At 44.0% G+C, this 23,917-nt stretch overlaps 1 long non-coding RNA gene across 1 annotated transcript; it reads right to left on the minus strand.

Moving 5' to 3' along the window:
• Positions 1-437: 437 nt before the first annotated feature.
• Positions 438-14,302, minus strand: LOC131617149 (uncharacterized). Its single transcript, XR_009288450.1, has 2 exons — positions 14,234-14,302; positions 438-677 (listed from the first exon to the last, which is right to left on the minus strand). It is a non-coding gene; the product is annotated as an uncharacterized LOC131617149 (long non-coding RNA).
• Positions 14,303-23,917: the final 9,615 nt, after the last annotated feature.

A 23,917-nucleotide genomic window follows, 5' to 3' on the forward strand; every position in this document is an offset into this window, starting at 1 on the left:
CCTGAGGGGTCTGCGCAGAGGCGTGTGATGGATACTATGATTAGGCTGACACATTAGGCATTTCTATACCGTAGAAATCGTTCCAGGACTGGTGGGGCACTGAACGCTAGAGGCAGAGCCAGGAAAGGCCGTGGTGAACGCAGAGGCGGAGGAGGATGCTGTAACACCCCTTTTATACCCCAAATAAATAAGCATATAATCAGAGAATAAGTTTGCATATAATTCAAAAGGGCGTCACATCGACGTTTTCAAAAACTAAAAGCTTAAAAAAAAACGACAGGATTTATCTACAATATACAATACACCTGGTCATTTCAAATAACACCAAAACATTTAGTTACAATTCACACAGAATATGCATTCACAGCGCAAAATACTAAAATACTCATGAATTTCATAAAATGATTCATGTCTCATACCATGATCATATCTCAATATTCATCTCAACATAAAATAAACCATAATCAGAATATTTGGCTCAAAAGCCTCTCAACAACAAGTAGCCAAATAAACAGGTCCTCAAGTCATAACATAATACATAACAAAATAGAAACATGAGTTCAACACGACTAGTCTACCCAGTGTTACATGACCAGAGCATTGACTCACTACCTAATCTCCAACAAACACGGAAGAATCTCCGGCTAGATCACGCACGAGCTATTAAACTCCAGAACCTGCATGTCGCCAAACGAGGGCAACATTAAAATAGAAGGGTGAGAATACGAATCATTATGAAGAAAGTATAATAAGATACAATGGTTAAATCAACAATTCAAGTAATTAATCACACTATGTATAACCATATAGATAATAATAATCGATCTATATTTCACATGTTATCAAGTATACAACAAGTATAAAGAGTATAATATTCCAATTCCAATATTATATTGTCAATTATGCACACAACCATAATTATCACCTATTCACACATTTAATCAAATATGTATTCAAACATCACTCATTTTGATTATCAAGCTCATACACATATCACAACTACATCAACTTCACATATTCAATTATCGCATAATTCTAATGTGACTCAATGCAAGATATGTGACACTATGCATGTGGTACCGCAATGTGAACCCAACGTTTCACCGCTTTCCGATTCAATATCTAGAATCCAAGCCACGCTTCCGATCCGGACAAGATCAAAGCCACCACGTATGTTTCCAATTAAGGATCAACGTATTCTACGTCTATTTCCATTCAAGGATCACCGTCTATTACCATGTGAACCCACAGTTTCACCGCTTCCACAATAAAGCCGACTATGCCATGAATGAATGTACAATTACCAACCAATTATGCAATTAAGATCATCGCTACCATCTTAACATTCCGTATATCACAATTATTCAACTCGATGAATTATCCACCAATTATACACAACATTCACAATACATACATATCATTCACATATAAAAGGACAATTAATCAATTACGATCCACAAAATCCAATTAACACTAGTATCCATACTATCTCATGTCAATTCACATTTACCACATATATATGAATATACACATTATCAAAACAACATCATTGTCATAGCAATAATCTGAGCCAAAAACACAATTACGGGCAAATTCGAGCCAAAAACACAATTACGGACAAATTCTAAAAATACCGTAATTTACCGATAAACCGAATAAGTTATCCAAGTCCAAACATAATCTGATTAAATAGAGTCATCGTAATTAATTTAATTATTAGTTTAACCAATTAATATCAAACTATATTAATTTAATTCACTTCTATTTCTATTCCATTTCCACTTTCTAGCATTCTATTGCTCTAAGACCATTTTTATTGAAAAGAATATCACACTATTTTCTAACGTTTCGAACGGGGACTCAAACGGAGATACAGTTTAAAAGTTATAATTTTGTAAAGTTTCAACGAGAATGCAAACACCGACATCATAAACTGACAACTCTAAACATGTTAGAGTTACGTAAAATAATTAAAAGTACGACTCTTAAATAACTCAATAACTCGGACAATTTTATTAGCATCTCTAACAACTCTATTGATAACTCTATCGACAACTCTAACTACTCTATTGACAAATAATTTTAGTTAGTCAAATTACTCAATTATTTATCTCTAACTCAAAACTCTTAAGAATGTATTATTATTATTATTATTATTATTATTATTATTATTATTATTATTATTATTATTATTATTATTATTATTATTATTATTATTATAATTATTATTATTATTATTATTATTATTATTATTATTGTTATTATTATTATTATTATTATATTGAAACAATATAGTATAAGTATTAAACGTGAATCAAATTACATTAACAACATATACATATAACAACATGGAAGTATCAATATAGGCTTACCAAACTAGTCGCGCTACAGTATTTCTTTTTCATTTGGTTACTCTCAATTTAAGTCTTAGAGTGTCACTACGGTATACCTCAATTTAGTATCTATTAAATTGTTCTATCCAACAAAACAATAGCTGCTACAATAACTTAAATGCATAAATATTATAAGCAAATTATGCATAGGAACCATGACACTACATTAAAACCAGTAGCAGTATCCATAGCAATGTACACCACTATAGATCAATTCCTAACTCAAAACTCTTAAGAATGTATTATTATTATTATTATTATTATTATTATTATTATTATTATTATTATTATTATTATTATTATTATTATTATTATTATTATTATTATTATTATCATTATTATTATCATTATTATTCTTATTATTATTATTATTATTATTATTATTATTATTATTATATTGAAACAATATAGTATAAGTATTAAACGTGAATCAAATTACATTAACAACATATACATATAACAACATGGAAGTATCAATATAGGCTTACCAAACTAGTCGCGCTACAGTATTTCTTTTTCATTTGGTTACTCTCAATTTAAGTCTTAGAGTGTCACTACGGTATACCTCAATTTAGTATCTATTAAATTGTTCTATCCAACAAAACAATAGCTGCTACAATGACTTAAATGCATAAATATTATAAGCAAATTATGCATAGGAACCATGACACTACATTAAAACCAGTAGCAGTATCCATAGCAATGTACACCACTATAGATCAATTCCTGTTCTGGACTGGGCCAAGGTTAGGCCCAACATAGTTTCGGCCCAGTAAACCTCAGAGCCCACATTCCTCCATGACCCTCCGCTGCACCTAGGATGCCCACCTTAGACATGCTCGGCTGCCCCGTATCCCCGGAGCATATGGCGCCCGGCATGATCGTGTGCTCCCCGCGAGCCAACGCTCGGCACTAACATCCCCCACGAGCACCTTCGTTGCCGAGGACCCTGCTCCGCGCAGGGCTCCTTCATATCCAACCCTCCGAAAAACACGGATTCCTCGTGGCTCCTAAAAGACCGCGTCTTCCTTGAACTTTGGAGCGGTTAACCAGGACAGAGGGCGTGCACGCACCTCCGATATTTCCGCTCAGGAAACCTGGCAGTCTCCTAGTTGGGCTTGGGAATCCAACCCAATAGCGAGATCATGGCCCAGCGCTGGGGGCTATAAATACCCTCTTTGACTAGAGGGTCAAGTATTCACTTCTTTCTAACCTTTAGCTAGTACTTACACTCCTTTGCTCGTCTTCTCACTTTGGCATCGGAGTACCTTGCAGGTACACCCCCCTCCTCCTTCCTAGAAGATCCAGCCCGAGCAGCCTACGACGATTCTTCTGATCAGGTACAATCAGTGGCACTGTCTGTGGGAAACTTGCTTCCCCGTCTTTAACAAACAAAGATCAAAGCTAATCCTTTTCTGATCGTCATGGCTGACGACAACAACAACATCCCAAGTGCTGATACCTTCCACCTGCAACACCTGATCGACGAGTCCACCCGCGAGGGAGCGAATCATCGTCGGCAGGGAGGAAATCGGCATACCCCCGCCGGCAGAGAAGGCCTGGGCATGAGACCTCACCACCTAGGAGGAAGCAGATCCATAGCATCCTGCAGCTGCAGGGCCTCCAACAGGTTCAGAACGTTGACCAAGTTCCTCCCGAGGGACACGTTCAAAATGGGGGAGACGAGCAGCTCCAAACACACAATGGGACGGAACAACCCCAGAATGTGAATGAAACTGACCCCAGAGACGGGCATGCTGCTTCCTCATTCACCCACACTTCCGACAGGCGGAGAGCCCGTCATGGAGAAGAGGAGGAACCCCTCAACATTCCCGAGGACGCTGACCCCCTCACCGCCCGCCTGCTCAAAGAGCTACAAATGACAAACAGCCTCCTCCGAATTCAAGACGACCGAATTCACGAGCTGGAAAGGCAGCGACGACGCCGCTCCCCTCCGAGGAGGCACTACCAGTCACGCTCCTATTCCTCCTTGCGCTCACCGCCGAGGAGATACCGCCGGCGTTCCCTATCTTCTTCACGATCTCCACCAAGAAGATATCGCCGCCGGAGGACACGTTCCCGCTCTCCACCGAGAAAGAGCAGGAAGAACCAGAGGCCAGAAGCCACTGAAGCGAGAAGCCCCTCCCCCGAACAGGATCGTCGGGGCCCTTCCAAAGCTGCGCCGAAACCCCACGAACGTCCTCCTTGGGACAACCGTACTAGTCCGGACGACAACCAAGGAAGACCCCGGCGAGACAGGCACTACACTTCACCAGGACCGAGTGATGAAGAGGACTTCCGCAGCCCTTTGTCTGAGAGTATCCGGAGAGCCCACCTCCCTCGGGGGATGGAGAAACCGCCAGTGTTGGACCAATACGATGGAACCACTGACCCCGACGACCATATTCGGAGCATCGAAGCGGTCATGGACTATCACGTCGTCAGGGGCTCTATCAAGTGCCGCATCTTCCCGACCACCCTCAGGAAGGGGGCAATGACTTGGTACAGGAACCTCCGTCCGAACTCCATCCATTCCTGGACCGAGCTCAAAGAACTCTTCTTGAGCCACTTCACAGCCTCCCGACGACAGCCGAAATCGGAAGCCAATCTCGAGGCCGTGATACAAGGACCCAACGAACCTCTGCGGGATTACCTCGAAAGGTTCAACAAGGAGGCCGTCCAAGTGCAGACGACCGACTACATGAAGAGATACCTCTTAGAACGAGGACTCCTCCCCGGTAGCGACTTCAAGAAGGCCATCAAAATTGAAAAGGTGCACACTATGAACGCCCTCCTCCGCAAGGCAAAGGCATTCATCGACTTCGAAGTGGGCGAGGCAGCCGCAATCAAATCTTCGAGGGGCAATGACGCTGCTCGCATCTCAAACCTCGACGACTCAGGATCGCGCCCGGGAAAGGATAAAAGAAGAGACGACAGGTCCCGAGACACCAAAGAGCGCCGAGGACCGGCAGGACGGTTCAACGACTACACTCCTTTGAATGTCTCGCGCGAGAAAATCCTGGCCGACTGCCAAAACACCGAGTTCAAGAACTCCAGCATCAGGCCCCCGAAGTCAAATTCCACCAGACCGGGGACAGATAAATCCAAATACTGCAAGTATCACAAAAGTCACGGGCATCTGACCGACGAGTGCATACATCTCAAGGATGCCATAGAGAACCTGATCAAAGAGGGCCGCCTGTCAAAGTACACGAAGAAGGGAGAGCCTTCCCGAAGAGAAGCCCCTCGGAACTCTGACGAGGGCAACTCACCAGACAGCAGACCACTTCAAGTCGCGCTGTCCGTAACCCGACCGGAAGACTTCATCCCTTCAGTCGGTGTGACGAGTGCCTTCAGCACCTGGGAGCATTTCCCAACAGCAATGGTCATCTCCAACGGCGGTGACCCCGGCTCCCTCACTATCAGCTCGGTAAAGAGAAAATTCGATGAGCTGATCAGCACCAACTCGGATCTCGCCCCTACTCTGCGGAAGTTTAGAGGGAAATCAGACCCGATCACTTTCTACTTGGAGGAGTTTCCCGGCGGAGCGCCGAATGCCACAATTCCTTTGCTAGTCTGAGCCAGAATGGCAAATTTCGACGTCCGTCGAGTCCTGGTCGACGAAGGCAGCTCGGTCGACATCATGTATTCTCACCTGTTCCGGACACTCCAGCTGGACGACTTGCACCTCACTCCTTATGTGGGTTCCGATCTCCAAGGCTTCAACGGGGCTACCACCAAGCCGTGGGGATACGTCGAACTGATCGTCACTTTCGGGGAAGAGGAAGCATCCAGGAAGGTCAAGACAAGATTCTTGGTGATTGACTGCAAGACTCTCTACAACTGCATCATCGGACGTCCTACTCTGGCCGAGCTCACCGCCGTCCCTTCCACCGTGCACCTCAAGATGAAGTTTTACACAAAGCGAGGACGAGTGGTCACCATCAACGCAGACATCGAAGCGGCCATAAGGATTTTCGACGCCTCCGTGAAGGGGTTGCAGCTGATCGCCCCTCCATCAGATCCAAACAAAAAGCCGAGGGTCGAAGACAGTCATCCTCAAGAAGATCAACATCCACCGAACGTCAGCTCAATCGACTTGGATGCTCGGTTCACTGACGAAGAGCTGAAGAATGCCGAAGAAAGGAGGCCGAATACAACTCACCCTGTCAGGCCTATCCCAGACGGGGACTTCGACCTCATCCTGCTGGGTGACAACCCCGACAAAGCGGTAAAGATCGGCAAGGACATCCCAGATCTTCCGAGGAAGCAGCTCGTAGCATGTCTTCAAGCCAACGCCGACTTGTTCTCCTGGAGCGCAGCGGAAATGCCTGGACTCGACCCTGAGGTCGCCTGCCACCACCTCTCCATCGACCCAGCCGTGAAGGCAGTAGTTCAACGTAGGCGTCGGCAGTCTCCCGAGAAAGCGGAGGCTGCCGAGAAAGCTGTAAAAGACCTCCTAGAGGCAAATTTTATTTCCGAGGCCAAGTATTCAACTTGGCTCTCAAACGTTGTACTTGTCAAAAAATCTAATGGAAAATGGAGAATGTGCGTTGATTATACCGATGTTAACCGGGCATGTCCCAAAGATGCTTACCCATTACCTAATATTGATAGGCTGGTCGACAACTCGGCCGGCTATAAATTGTTATCGTTTATGGATGCTTATTCAGGTTACAACCAAATCCCCATGGCGAGATGCGACCAGCAGTGCACGGCATTCATGACCGAGTCGGGCAACTATTACTATAACGTAATGTCGTTCGGACTCAAGAACGCCGGAGCCACGTACCAGCGGATGATGAACAAGGTTTTCTGGGAAGAGATCGGCGATACCCTCGAGGTATATATGGACGACATGATCGTCAAATCTCGAGAAGACACCGACCACACAGCGCACCTTGAACGGGTGTTCAAGCAGGCCCGATCATGCAAGATGCGTTTCAACCCTGAGAAATGCACCTTCGGAGTACGGGCGGGCAAGTTCCTCGGTTTCTATCTAACCGAGCGAGGAATAGAAGCAAATCCCGATAAATGTCGAGCATTCTCGGAACTTCCTACCCCTATCAATAAAAAATCTATCCAAGTACTGAACGAAATGCTCACGGCACTATCCCGCTTCGTCGCGAAATCCGCCCAGCATGCCCTCCCATTCTTTAAGTTACTTCGGAAAGAAGCAACCTTCGAATGGTCCGAGGAATGCGAGCAAGCGCTGTCCCACCTCAAACAAGTTCTCTCCAGGCTGCCCGTCCTCTCCCGACCAGATAGCAACGAGATCCTATATCTCTACCTGGCCGTCTCAAACGAGGCAGCCAGCGCGGCCTTGATCCGAGAAACAGAAGACGGGCAGAAGCCAGTATACTTCACAAGCAAAGCCCTACAAGGGCCCGAGGTGCGGTATCAACAAATAGAAAAAGTCGCACTGGCCCTAATAACAGCCGCCAGTAGGCTGAGATACTACTTCCTCGCCCACACCATCGTCGTCCGGACAGACCAACCCATCAAACAACTTCTCAGCCGACCGGACATGGCTGGGAGAATGCTAAGATGGTCCCTCGAGCTATCCGAATTCGACATACAATACGAGGGTAGGAAGGCACTGAAGGCTCAAGCGCTCGCCGATTTCGTGGCCGAGATGACCTCGATTTCCAACTGTCCGACTCTCACCAAAAATAAATGGACTATCTACGTGGACGGCGCTTCGAGTAACTCGGGAAGCGGAGCCGGCATTATCTTAGAGAATGACGAGGGGCTCATCATCGAAGTATCCCTGGTCTTATCTTTTACCATGTCGAACAACTAGGCCGAGTACGAAGCTCTCCTAGCGGGCCTACGTCTCGCCGAGGATGTAGGAGCTCGAGAGATCATGATTTACACCGACTCCCAGCTCGTCGCTTCCCAAGTCAGCGGCGATTACCAAGCCAAAAATGACACACTGGCCGAGTATCTCACCCTCGTCAGAGAGAAAATTAAAAAATTCTCAAAGGCAGACGTCGGGCACATCCCACGGGAGCATAATTCACGTGCCGACATATTATCCAAACTTGCGAGCACAAGAAAGAAAGGTGGAAACAAGTCGGTAATCCAAGAAATCTTGCCCAGACCGAGCATAAGCAAAAACGCGCAAGCTCTGCAAGTATTCGCTATCGGGGACGACCATTGCTGGATGACCCCGGTGTATAACTTCCTCACCAAGGACGAACTCCCTGCCGACGCAAAGGAGGCTTCGACTATCAAGATACGAGCATGCTCGTACACTATCATCGAGAACAAACTGTATCGACGAGGCTTCTCCGTCCCTCTCCTTAAATGTGTCGACACCTCGCAAGCATCTGAGATACTCCAAGAGATCCACGAGGGGATCAATGGCCAGCATCTCGGCGGCCGATCACTAGCGAGGAAAGCCCTCAGAGCCGGTTACTATTGGCCGACCATGCAGCAAGACGCCAAAGAACACGTCCGTAAATGCGACAAATGCCAGCGTCACGCCGACATGCATTTGGCTCCCCATAACGAACTTAAGTCCTTGTCCTCACCTTGGCCCTTCTCCACCTGGGGAATGGACCTCCTCGGACCATTCCCGGTCGGCTCATACCAGAACAAATATCTAGTGGTCGCCGTAGATTACTTCACGAAATGGATAGAAGCCGAAGCGCTCGCCAAGATCACGTCTCAAAACGTGCTCCGTTTCTACAAACGAAACATACTCGCTCGGTTCGGGGTACCTCAGGCTATAGTCACCGACAATGGCACCCAGTTCACGGATAGAAAGTTTCAAGAGTTTGTAACCAAGCTCGGCACGAAGCAACACTTCACCTCAGTCGAGCATCCTCAGACGAACGGGCAAACCGAGGTAGCCAACCGAGTCATCCTCCGAGGACTGAAGAGGAGACTCGGCGAAGCCAAAAAGGCTTGGGTCAAAGAACTACATAGTGTGCTTTGGGCATATAGGATAACCCCCCACTCGAGCACGGGCAAAACTCCGTTTAAACTAACCTACGGCACCGAAGCCGTGATCCCCATGGAAATTCGAGAGCCTTCTCGGCGCACCGAGTCACCCCTCGAAGAGGAGCTCAACGACGAGGCTATGAGGGAAGAGCTCGACATGGTCGAGGAGATCCGAACAGGATCTTCCCTCCGAGAAGCAAAATTAAAACAACAGATAGCTCTCGGCTACAACACTAAAGTTATCAAGCGCGAATTCAAAGTCGGCGCCCTAGTGCTCCGCAGAAATATGAAAGATTCGCGCGAGGGCAAACTAGCCCCGAACAGGGAAGGCCCATACCGAGTTTACGATAAAACCGAGAATGGCGCCTACTACCTCGAGGATCTCCTCGGAGTAAAACTTGCTCGGCCTTGGAACGCTGAAAAACTCAAACGTTATTACAGTTAGACACAATCTAACACCCCCGGACACCTGTATCCAACACGGGTGCCAGCCGGGCATGGACCCGCGTCGTCGGTACGAACGCGAGGACTCCACGACAGCAACGGTCGAATTTCCCCACAAAATGGGAGGACCGACCACACGGAAGACTCTACACCTAGACCCTCCGTGGAAGTACCTGCACGGCAGAACCCCAGCTCGCGATGGGATCGTTCACGCCGCGAGAACTTGGCCCCCAATCACGGTCTCGTACTCGCTATCAGCGCACACCTGCTCTGCGCATCCAGACCGTACTCAACACGCCCAGGCAATCAATCTAGGCCGAGCATAGTCCAAAAAAAAAAACAATAATATTACAAGTATAGGGATAACTCCCTGGTGTATCCGAGCATAAACCAATGATTATCAAAAAATATCCTAAGTATTGAGATAATTCCCTGGCGTTGCGAGCATAACCAACAGTTATCAAAATACGAGCATGCAACAATAAATTTCCAAACATGCAAAGCAAAATGGTTATAAGCAAATGAAATTGTAGAGCACCAAATCTGCCGCCCAAATTGGCCGGCGATATCCAAATATTACAAATAATATGCCGGGCACGCAGGCCCCAAAATAATCCGGGCATAGCCCAACAAAATATAAAATGGCACGCAGGCCGAAGAAGACAGGCACGCAGGCCCATGACAACATTATCTACTCTTCACTCCTGGGAGACTCGGGCACCAACACGCCGTCCACAATCTTCGAAGAAAGCCCAATATTATCCTCCTTCAGGCCAGGGTTCAGAAACTTCAGCTGACGAACTGCACGGTCGAACCCGGCTTCGGCCATGTCGGCGAGGCTCATTTTCAGGCTGTCTATCTTCTCCACGAACTCAGCCCTAGATTGTAGAGCAGCCACGTCCGGCAACTCGTCAGGCGAGGGAGCCCACTCAAGCTGAAGGTCGGAAAGCTTCTTCTTCTCCGCCGCAATCTCCCCGTCCTTCTGCTTCAGAACCACATCTATTTTCTTCTTCAGCTTCTCGCGATCGGCCTCCATGGTCTTCATCTTGTCCTCGGCAGTCTTCCTAGCCGCCTCCGCCTTCTTCAGGGCCTCGGCCGAACCCGAGCCACCATTGGCTAACATTTGGGCCATTCCCACGACCCTCATCACGGCGGCGCTGTCGCACGCCAGCTGTTTCTGGAGGGACGGGGGGTCCATCTCGCCGATCCGACGGGCTTCATCCGGAGAGGTGACCAGGGGAAACTTCTCAAAATAACCTCCATCCTTGTAGCAAAGAGGCAATACAAAGGCACGCTCGGAACCCAGGTTCGACGGCTCGTGGCGTCCTGCCTCGGTATGACGAGACCTCTTGGGAGACCTCTCGTCTAAGTTCACCCGAGGAGAACCTGCCGAGGCCGAGTTCTCTCCAGCACCAGTTCCCCGACCCTTCTTTTGACGAATCTTCTTCGCATCCAGAGCCATCTTCAGGACCGTGTCTTCCTTCTCTGGCATGGCGTCTGCAAAGAAAAAAGGAAACAAATGAGTTAGCAAAAACACCGGACAGAAAAGGCAAAGCAAGGCGAATGGACACGACCTAACAACGCCCGAGTCTCCTCGGGGGTCCGACAAGATAACAAAGCCTTAGTGTTAATAGGCCGCTGCTCCACAACCGGCACACCATTCTCGTCCAACACGGGATCCCCATTCTTCGTCACCCACTGAGACATAGTAAAACTATCTACATATTTGCAGAGGGCCGAATATGACTCTGTGTCCTGCTCGTCCAGATCTCCGTCTTCCCAAGCGTAGTATTTCGGGGGAGACGAGAAGTGGCCCTTCCACCAGAAAAACGGGAATGCCGTGCAGAATTCCCTTACTACCTGTCCGTCCTCGCCCCTCGCTATCTCCTCGTCTGCATCCCGAACGACCACCATATTCGACACCTCAGAATAAGCCGTCGGGCTGAGCAGACGAACGACAAAGTACCGGTCCTTGAAGCCTTTCACAGAATCAGTATACATCCCGAAGAGTTTCCGGTCGGCACTTCTGAACGAGACCCAGCTATATCGCCCGTTTGCCGCCTGCTGTTGAACGCGAAAACACCGGCCGAACAATGCGGTCGTGGCGCCAATACCCAAATAGTTACAGACAATCTCAAATGCTCACATAAAAGCAAAAGAATTCGGATGCAATTGGGACGGCGCCAGAGCTAGAAACGCCATCATCGATTTCTGAAAGTCGGAGAAGGGCAACCGTAAGCCGAGCTCCTTGAACACATATTCGTACATCGCAAAACTGTCCCCGTTGAACCGAGAGCATATGCACTCGTCTTGGGACGGGCAAGTCACTTGGTAATTCGGCGCTTCACCCTCTCCCAGAACCTCAACTTCCTTGAAGGCCCCGTCTAAAGACTCGGTGTATCGAGAAGCGACCGTCAAGGCTTCGTCAGCTATCCAGTCGAGCGCGACCGTATAGTCGTAACTGAACAAGGGCATTGGGGAAACCCCTCCCTCGGCGTCCGAGCCGGGAGAATCAACATGGTCATTGTCAGCCGTAGAGGGCGCGTTTTGATCCTCGATGACCTCAACGGCGGAGCTAGTGGCCGTCGAATCATCCGACTCACTACTCTACGAATCAGATTCCGAGCTGGACTCCGAGCTGGCACTCGAGTCAGATCCACCTGCACGCAGAAGGGAGAAAGTGAATTCGACAGTTCATCAAATCCACCCTTCCACCGCAATGCAAGCGAAAGGGTAGAGCAGGAGCGGCGGAGCCCCCGGCTAAACCCCCATTGAGGAAAGACGCCCGTCAGCCGAGGACTCACAAAATGACGGGACACGACAACGAAAAATCGGGTCTAAACAGGCGCGACGGTCTAACGCCAAGATCATCTGGTCCACAAACCCACGCTAACCTCCGGGCATCGCCTAGATAACCCGAGGAGGAAGCAACGACCGCTCGTCGGACCCAGCCAACGTTGATGACGAAGACCGCGAAAATAAAGCACACAAAAACCCTAAGGAAAAGAATAAAGCAACGAAGAGGGAAACGAACTTACGTGAAGATATGATGACGACGACTGGGGGGAACTCTTCGGTAGACGACGACTGTCGTAACAAACAGTGTGTTGAACAAGCTGGAGGAGTATCTTCCGAGGAACGTCTGCCTGAAGCCGAGCAAGTAAACAGAGAGAGGAAAACTCCCAAATGAGTGAATTCACCCCCTTTTATAGGAAAAGGGCTCGGAAGGCGAAGCGTCACGTCCCTTGACAAACGCCGCCTCCTAGACCCTAGGTCATCATTACCTATGCCACGTCAGCGCGTGTCGCCCATGCGCGACGTTTCGTCCACAGGCTGTTCCTCCGGACACATCTGGTAGACGAGGAGCCATCCCGCCGGGCATTTCCAAGGTCATGGGGTCCGAGCATAAGTAAAGTCACAACTTCTTGACCAGAAAGCTCCAACTTGGGGGGCTCCTGTTCTGGACTGGTCCAAGGTTAGGCCCAACATAGTTTCGGCCCAGTAAACCTCAGAGGCCCACATTCCTCCATGACCCTCCGCTGCACCTAGGATGCCCACCTTAGACATGCTCGGCTGCCCCGTATCCCCGGAGCATATGGTTCCCGGCATGATCGTGTGCTCCCCGCGAGCCAACGCTCGGCACTAACATCCCCCACGAGCACCTTCGTTGCCGAGGACCCTGCTCCGCGCAGGGCTCCTTCATATCCAACCCTCCGAACAACACGGATTCCACGTGGCTCCTAAAAGACCGCGTCTTCCTTGAACTTCGGAGCGGTTAACCAGGACAGAGGGCGTGCACGCACCTCCGATATTTCCGCTCAGGAAACCTGGCAGTCTCCTAGTTGGGCTTGGGAATCCAACCCAATAGCGAGATCATGGCCCAGCGCTGGGGGCTATAAATACCCTCTTTGACTAGAGGGTCAGGTATTCACTTCTTTCTAACCTTTAGCTAGTACTTGCACTCATTTGCTCGTCTTCTCACTTTGGCATCGGAGTACCTTGCAGGTACACCCCCCTCCTCCTTCCTAGAAGATCCAATCCGAGCAGCCTACGACGATTCTTCTAATCAGGTACGATCAGTATCTATATAAATGGTACAACATATACATCAATATATTCATAACAATGTATATATAGATAAATAATTCCTAGGTAGCAGTATCCATAGCAATATATATGTATAAGAAATTGATGCTACAGTATAAAAATAGCAAACTGGATTCTCAATCTATCCCTCAATTTTACCAAAATATTAATTTCAAACACAATTAATCTTATATATTAAAGATTACTCTTCAAAATTCAACAATGTCAAAACCATAAAAATTAGGGATTTCAACCTAAACAAGTCAAAATCTAGAAATTGAAGAATAAAATCCCTAAATCATATTAATCTACCAATTGACTCAATCATACTAACCCATAATAATAAGGATTCTCCCTCTTACCTCTTCAATGTCTCCTCCAAACCCTAGCTCCCCTTTGTTCTTTCCCTTTTCTCTTTTTGTCTTCTCTGTTGACCGGTAAAATAACAAGTGTACTATTTTTACCGATGTAGTAATAATGGGATTAATCCCCAAGTATCGAACTCACGAACTGCGTAGCAAATATAAGTTGTCGTAACTATTCAATTGAACAAAAGAACATGGGGGTTTTGTTGTTTGTTTGGAAATAACGATAAATGATAACAAATTAATAGAAAGCGTAAAACTGACTTTAAAACAATATGGGAAATTATGCTAGGGTCAAGTGTATGAATTGCCTTGCAATAACCTTTAATCCTTATTTACGAAATATCAGTGTACATGAACTATTACCGAATCTCAAGAGTTATCTTCCCTAATTCCTTAGCGGAAAACCTTTTGATACTGTCTTGTATCCTAATTCCTTAGCAATTCAAGAAGTGATCAAGCACAATATAATTTATCAAGATTATTACGGTTACTACGGAGAATCCTCATTCCTAAGCAATAACAACCGTAATAGTATTGTGCAAACAGCGATAAGGTGGTTTGTCCGACCTAACCCTTAACCGTAAGTCAAAAATCTATTTGTCCGATAGATAAAGCAATAAGCACTTTGCACAATCAAATAAGTTCACACATATAACGATTTCATAACATAAAGGAAATTAGGTTCATTACAATAGCAATTCAGGGACACCCCCTAACAAGTAATAGTTTAGTTACTCATGGCAATTGTCAAAATAACAGAATTTAAGGATGAAGACATTACAATAAGATGAATAGGAATTGATCTTCAATCGCAGATGCTCTTGAAGATTTCTTCGCTTCAAACCCTAGTGCTTCCAATCCTTCTTTTCACGTTCTCCGACCGTCAAAAAGTGATTTTCTCCTTTCCAAACAGTGACTAAATATCTCTCAGCAATTATTCTCCTTCGAAAAGTCCATAATGCCCTTCCTTAAGTGACTGATTCCAAGAGTTGAAAACAAAACTTTTTCTGCGCGCACGTCTTACACGGCCGTGTCCCATGACACGGGTGGCCGTGTCACAACTCTGTCTTCTTGGTGTTTAAATTTTCAAGTTCTCCTCTTCAGCAAGTCTGACACGGCCGTGTCCCATGACACGGGTGGCCGTGTCACAGCTCTGTCTCACCAAAATCCACTTCTTCTTGTCTAGAATCGTGCCCTGTACTGCATAAATTTAAACACTACCAAACACTAGATCAAAATCAATGGAAAAACAACAAAAACTAGAAAAGATAACACACCAAACTCAAATACGAAAATTAACAAAACTAAAAAGAACTAGATTGAAACGACTTAAAATACCACCGAATGAAGTGCTTTTCCATTGATTCGAACATAGGAACAAGGTGAAATTGGTGGCCGATCACAACCCCAAACTTAGCTCATTACTTGTCCTCAAGTGATGGACGAGAAAACAAGAGGACACCCATGAATTTTTCTTATGCTCCACAACACAACTGATGCTTCCACACTTGATATTTACTTCCACGTCAAAGTTTTCGATTCCCCTCTCCGAAGTTTTCCGTTGTACTTCAATGTTGACTCATTCTTTCACCTGCAAGCTCAATCACACTCTCACAAATTCTCTCTGGGTTAAGTGTTTCACTCATTCATCAAGGTATACATATCTACTCTTAAATTTTGTACACATTCTAACACAATTCCACATAATCAATAACACACATTTTTTGAGGACTTACGGGTTGTAACGGGGCTTAGGTTAGGTAGGATAAACAAAGAAATTGGGTACGAGGGTTTATGGTTTGGTATCAACTAATCCGTCCGATATCTTTTTGCACATTACATAGCATTTGGAGTGTTTAACGATTTTTCTGCTTTCCGGACTCTTAGAACTCTTTACATGATGGCAAGTGTGTAAAACAAAATCAATTTTCTCTCTTTTTTTTTTCTTTTGCAAAAACATTTTCTTTCTTGCATGTGTTCATTTTTTTTTCTTCTCACACTTGCCTCCTTCTTTTGCTACCGGGCTTGGTTACCCCAAACTTAACTTTTGCTATCGGACTCGGACTTATAGTTAATACCAAATATAGAGGAAACAAGAGGGGTTATAAAAATATATATATTTAAAAAAAACAACATGGATGATGGGTAAAGATTGGTTAACGAGGGATAATAGACAACAAGGTTGGGTAAGAAAGGCTCAGGGTTAAACAAACAAAAGTGCCTCAGTGTGTGTGATCAATTTGAGTACTATATGAAGAACAAATGCAAAATTAGAGTGATGATGTCATACCTGATGCTCTCTCATGATGAAATGATGTGTTTGGCTTTGTATATCCTCACATGTTAGGTATTGCTTACAGGTTCAACAATGGTCTCCATTTTGTACAACTTCATGTCCGGTTCAGGTTGCTCTAAACTCATTCATTTGGCACCATCAAGTTGCGTCTAGCAATTTTATTCAGTTGTGCCAACTTTCACAGGTGCCCAGGGAACCAATTTAAGATGCGTCTTTCCCCTTTTTCACCTTCATTCCCATGATACTATCTTCTGGAATCACATTCATCCTGGTGCACTGAAGACTCAAAACACACATACTTAATTGAAAATAAGGAAACTGAAATAGAAGGAAATAACAGAAAATAACTTAAATGAAAGAACCTCCCCCACACTTGAACTCAACATTGTCCTCAATGTGTACGCAAGCATAAGGGAGACTTACAGTGCTCACTGAGGCGGAGGTGGAGGATTGTAGATGAAGATGAAGAAGGAAAAAAATTAGCGCACCTACCTGACACGGCCGTGTCACACGACACGGGTGGCCGTGTCAGGACTCTGCCTCCTTTCCAAAATTGAGTTTCACAAAAAAATCCTCCAGGGTCTGTGACACGGTCGTGTCACAGGACACAGGTGCCCGTGTCAGACCTCTGGCTTTTCCACAAATTGAATTTTCACATCCTCTTCTTCAGGAGTTATGATACGGCCGTGTCACAGGACACGGGTGCCCGTGTCAGACCCCTGACTTCCTCCAAACTTATTATTTTTTTATGTCCAGACTTATCTGTCCCTTCTCGCCTTTCTCCTTGCAAGAGACACACTGTTTGTACCTACGGAATAAAATGCAAAAACACATAAAACTATAAAAAAAAATCACGTGGGTTGCCTCCCACGAAGCGCTTCGTTTAACGTCGCATGGCTCGACGGTCCATTCCCTTCTATTATGGGGGATACTTCCTCTTCCACACCATGTTGCTTGTCCTTTCCGCAACCTAGAACTCATCTAGAAATAGTGGATGGACCACTTTGTGCCTCAAGTCACTTTCAACTTCCATCTCCTCACCTCGATGTTCCTTTTTCTTTCTTTCCTTGATCCCTTTATTGGACTTTGGAGTTTTTATATGAGATGCTGCCACCTGAGAGATTATGCTTGAGACCTTTTTTGGGGTTGGTTCCGATCTTTTGCTTTCGCCTACTATGTGGATCATTCCAACTGAAGATTGATTATCCCCACTTTCACATTGCTTGTTGGTTTTTAACACTTTCAGAGTTATTTCTTCCTCAAAAGATTTCAAAGTCAGAGTACCTTTTTCAATATCGAAATTGCACCGACTAGTGCGCAAGAAAGGTCGACCCAGAATAATAGGGGTCTCTTCATCTTCAGGGATATCCATTATTTCAAAATTATCTGGAAAAAGAAATTTGTCAATTTCTACCAATACATCTTCTGCCACCCCATATGACCTCTTCATGGTGTGATCTGCAAATTTCAACTCTGTTCCTCTTTCACTCACCTTTTCAATACCGAGCTTTTTGAAGATAGATAACGGCATTAAGCTCACACTAGCACCCGAATCAATTAGAACCTTCATGAAAGTTCTGTTATTTATCGTGCACGGTATTGCAACTGATCCAGGATCTTTTTGCTTGATTGGTATTCTCTTCTCTGGTGAGATTCTACCACACTTTTCGATTCTGACTTTCACCTCATCTCCCACTTGTTTCTTCTTAGAAATTACCTCTTTCATAAATTTCTTGTACAAAGGCATATTCTCAAGTGCTTCAAAGAAAGGTAAGTTAATCTCTAACTTCTTGAACATTGCAGCAAACTTCTCAAAATCCTTCTCTTTCGAATCCTTCTTGGCCACTCTAGAGGGGAATGGTAATTTGACCACTGGTTTGGTTTCTTTCTTATTTTTCTCTTCCAGCGGCTTAACCGGTGATATCACTACTTCAGGCTCTTTCGGATTTTCTCTCACTTCTAGATCTACTTCGATGATATCATCATACTCGGTTTCATTTTTTTCTTCTGGTTTTGATCTCCTCAGACTTCTTGTTGAGATGACATTCACATTCTGATGCTCCCTTAGGTTTGTAACAGTTCCACTAGGTAAGGCACCTTGTGGTTGAGCATTGGCGAGTTGTTGTGCTATCTGACTCATCTGAACCTTAAGATTTTTGATGGATGCACCCGTGTTTCGAAAATTACTCCTTGTTTCTTCTTGAAACTGAGAGCTTTGAGCTACCATTTTTTTGATTGCAATCTCCCAATCTGCTTTTCTGGGGGCCTGTTGTTGAGGTTGTTGATAATGTTATTGAGGAGGTCTATACTGTTGTTGCGACTTCTGACCTTGAAATGGAATAACCTCTTGTTTAGGAGCATTCCCTGGTTGATCCTTCCATGAAAAATTTGGATGATTTTTCCACCCCGGATTGTAGGTATTTGAGTAGGGGTTGTTTTGCTTCAAGAACTTTATTTCCTCCACTTGCTGAGCTGTAGCAACACACTGAACAGTAAAATAAGGTCCTCCACATATTTCACACCCCACCGGTTAACTTGCTTGAGCTGGTTGAATTTGTGCTACTGTTTGTTTTTCAAGACCCATCTGTTTCAATCTCCGCTCAACTTCTGCAGCTACCTGATCTTCTTTTTTCACAACTTGCATTGACAATTTCATATCCACTAATCCTTCAGGTTGGCTAACACTCCGGTCATATAACTCCAAGTGTTCATTGGCCGCAATAGCTTCTATGATTTTTTTAACACCAGTGGCTGTTGAAAAGTTGGATGAGCCACCAGCTGCTGTGTCAATCAATTGCTTAGTCTTCATTTTAAGACCATTTAGAAAATTCTGCATTTGTTCAGTGACATCCATGTTGTGAGTTGGGCATGCCACCAATAACCTCTTGAATCTCTTATACGCATCTCCGAGTGATTCTCCTTACTTCTGTTTAAAGTTAACAATATCATATCTCTTACGAATATAAACAGCAGCCGAAAATACTCATTTAGGAAGGTTGACTCCATTTGTTGCCATGTGGTAATACTCCCAGTAGGTAATGAGTAGAACCACTCTTCAGCGTCATCCGCTAATGTGAACGGAAACATAACCAACTTCTTTGCTTCTTCAGAGTGTCTTTCTATATTTAGAGAAGTTGTCATGGTGAGAAACCGTTGTAAATGCTTATTAGCATCTTCATTTATCCTTCCCGAAAAGGGTTTCTTCTCCAGCTGTCGAATCGTTGCTGGATGTAACTGGAAGTGAGCAACATCCACCGGTTGATTCACAATTGTCATCCGGCCAGCTGGTGCAGTTGCTCCACCATAATCACCTAACAACCTTTCTACGGGGTCCGCCATCGTTTCTGCCTCCAAATCTGAATGCTAAGAATGAATGGAGAGGATTTCCTCGTTATCAGATTCAGAAGCTGCCAGAATTTCTTCCAACGCTTTCAGTCATTCTTGCTTTGCTTTTCGAAGTCTCGCTCGCAATGATCGTTCTGGCTCTGCGTCAAAAATAAATTCTGCTGAGGCCTTACCTCGCATACAAAGATTAGACGATTGTTAGTAATAAGCAAATGAAATAACAGAAAAATAATTTTAGTTGCAAAGAAACAAAAACTCAATTGAAATATTCTTTAACTTATAATTTGGCAGTCCCCGGCAACGGCGCCAAAAACTTGACTGGTAAAATAGCAAGTGTACTATTTTTACCGATGTAGTAATAATGGGATTAATCCCCAAGTATCGAACTCACGGACTGCGTAGCAAATATAAGTTGTCGTAACTATTCAATTGAACAAAAGAACATGGGGGTTTTGTTGTTTGTTTGGAAATAACGATAAATGATAACAAATTAATAGAAAGCGTAAAACTGACTTTAAAACAATATGGGAAATTATGCTAGGGTCAAGTGTATGAATTGCCTTGCAACAACCTTTAATCCTTATTTACGAAATATCAGTGTACATGAACTATTACCGAATCTCAAGAGTTATCTTCCCTAATTCCTTAGCGGAAAACCTTTTGATATTGTCTTGTATCCTAATTCCTTAGCAATTCAAGAAGTGATCAAGCACAATATAATTTATCAAGATTATTACGGTTACTACGGAGAATCCTCATTCCTAAGCAATAACAACCGTAATATTATTGTGCAAACAGCGATAAGGTGGTTTGTCCGACCTAACCCTTAACCGTAAGTCCAAAATCTATTTGTCCGATAGATAAAGCAATAAGCACTTTGCACAATCAAATAAGTTCACACATATAACGATTTCATAACATAAAGGAAATTAGGTTCATTACAATAGCAATTCAGGGACACCCCCTAACAAGTAATAGTTTAGTTACTCATGGCAATTGTCAAAATAACAGAATTTAAGGATGAAGACATTACAATAAGATGAATAGGAATTGATCTTCAATCGCGGATGCTCTTGAAGATTTCTTCGCTTCAAACCCTAGTGCTTCCAATCCTTCTTTTCACGTTCTCCGACCGTCAAAAAGTTATTTTCTCCTTTCCAAACAGTGACTAAATATCTCTCAGCAATTATTCTCCTTCGAAAAGTCCATAATGCCCTTCCTTAAGTGACTGATTCCAAGAGTTGAAAACAAAACTTTTTCTGCGCGCACGTCTGACACGGGTGGCCGTGTCACAACTCTGTCTTCTAGGTGTTCAAATTTTCAAGTTCTCCTCTTCAGCAAGTCTGACACGACCGTGTCCCATGACACGGGTGGCCGTGTCACAACTCTGTCTCACCAAAATCCACTTCTTCTTGTCTAGAATCGTGCCCTGTACTGCATAACTTTAAACACTACCAAACACTAGATCAAAAGCAATGGAAAAACAACAAAAACTAGAAAAGATAACACACCAAACTCAAATACGAAAATTAACAAAACTAAAAAGAACTAGATTGAAACGACTTAAAATACCACCGAATGAAGTGCTTTTCCATTGATTCGAACATAGGAACAAGGTGAAATTGGTGGCCGATCATCCGTCTCTTTTCTTCTCTACCCGTGTGTCGCACGCTCGCGAAAAATGAACAGAGTCGCCACCAATATATTTATCCTGAAGGATAGAAAAACACTTAGAAAGGGGGGGGTTTGAATAAGTGTGACTTTAAAACTTGACAGATAAAAATAAAATGCACAGTTATTTTTATCCTGGTTCGTTGTTAACTAAACTACTCCAGTCCACCCCCGCAGAGATGATTTACCTCAACTGAGGATTTAATCCACTAATCGCACAGATTACAATGGTTTTCCACTTAGTCAGCAACTAAGTCTTCCAGAGTCTTCTGATCACACACTGATCACTCCAGGAACAACTGCTTAGACACACTCTAAGACTTTCTAGAGTATACTGATCCACACGATCACTCTAGTTACAACCTGCTTAGAAAACTTCTAAGACTTCCTAGAGTATTCTGATCCACACGATCACTCTAGTTCCTTACAACTTATTGTAATCTATTCAAGAGTATTACAATTGCTTCTTAAAAGCTATAATCACAAACTGTGATATTTCTCTTATCGTTTAAGCTTAATCTCACTAAAGTATTACAACAGCAATGTAGTGAGCTTTGATGAAGATGAAGATTCTGAGCTTTGATTTAAACAGCGTTTCAGCAAGTTGATATTCACAGAATAGATGTAGAATTCGTTAACCTTGCTTCTCATCAGAACTTCATATTTATAGGCGTTGAGAAGATGACCGTTGAGTGCATTTAATGCTTTGCGTGTTCCGTACAGCATTGCATTTAATGTTATACGCTTTTGTCAACTACCTCGAGCCTTGTTCACGCTGTGTCTACTGACGTTGCCTTTAATAGCTTTTAACGTTCCTTTTGTCAGTCAGCGTAGCCTGCCACTTGTACTTCCTTCTGATCTGATGTTTGTGAATACAACGTTTGAGTATCATCAGAGTCAAACAGCTTGGTGCATAGCATCTTCTGATCTTCTGACCTTGAAGTGCTTCTGTTGCGTGATACCATCTTCTGAGCTTCAGTGCTTCTGATCTCATGTTCTTTTGATGCTTCCATAGACCCATGTTCTGATTCTGCTTCGACCATCTTCTGATGTCTTGCCAGACCATGTTCTGATGTTGCATGCTGAACCCTTTGAGACAAAGCTTCTGAGCGCTGAATTATGCGTACTCTTTATATATTTCCTGAAAAGGAAATTGCATTGGATTAGAGTACCATATTATCTTAAGCAAAATTCATATTATTGTTATCATCAAAACTAAGATAATTGATCAGAACAAATCTTGTTCTAACAATCTCCCCCTTTTTGATGATGACAAAAACATATATAAATGATATGAATTTGCGATCAGAAAGAGCAGACGGCAAAAGACAAATTACACAGCTATAGCATAAGCATATGAATATGTCTCCCCCTGAGATTAACAATCTCCCCCTGAGATAAATAATCTCCCCCTGAAATAAATACTCGAAGAACTTTAATAAAAGACTTCCCTGATTATTTCGGTAGAGACGATCATATAAGCTTCTGCCTTCAGAGAATTCATAGCTTCTGACTTCTGCTTCCATTGGACAGCTTCAGAACTAGAATTTCTTTAGATCCTTAGAACACTCACAGCTTCTGATTTCTGCTTCCATCTAGGACAGCTTCAGAACTTGAATTTCTTTGATCCTCAGAACATTCACAGCTTCTGATTCCTGCTTCCATCTAGGACAGCTTCAGAACTTGAATTTCTTTGATCTTCAGAACATTCACAGCTTCTGATTTCTACTTCCATCTAGGACAGCTTCAGAACTTGAGTTTTCTGGATCTTTTAGAACATTCACAGCTTCTGATTTCTGCTTCCCTCGGATAGCTTCAGAACTTGAATGTCTACCAACATCACTTCATGCTAGATTTGTATCAGAACATTGTTGAATGTACCAGAGCATCATCAGAGCATCTCTACATCCTGAAATGTTACAGAACAAAAAACTAAACGACAAAAGTCAGCATGAACGAGTCAGAACATAAAATGTATATTAAAACACATGATATGTATCAGAGCCATATATATCAGAGCCATATAGGCTAAAATAATGTATCAGAGCAAATAGAATTTTGTCAGAACAAATAGACAAATATGGATCAAATTCTATTATCAGTGCTTCTGATTCATTCTTCTTTCTTGCTTCTGATATTTGAAGCTTGACAGCACTCAGCTTGCTTCAGTTTCCAAGAGCTTATTCTTTTTACAGAATAACACTTCTTATGGTTTTGCTTCTTGTGTTTGCTTCTGAAGATTCTCTTCTTCTTTATACCTGCAAAACACTTAAACCATATAGAACTTGCAGTTCTTGTTAGTTAGTGCAACTGATTAAATCAAATCATTTATCACATATTTCTCCCCCTTTTTGTCATATCATCAA

Source organism: Vicia villosa, linkage group LG7 (genome assembly GCF_029867415.1).
Source record: "Vicia villosa cultivar HV-30 ecotype Madison, WI linkage group LG7, Vvil1.0, whole genome shotgun sequence".
NCBI classification, from domain to species: Eukaryota; Viridiplantae; Streptophyta; class Magnoliopsida; order Fabales; family Fabaceae; genus Vicia; species Vicia villosa.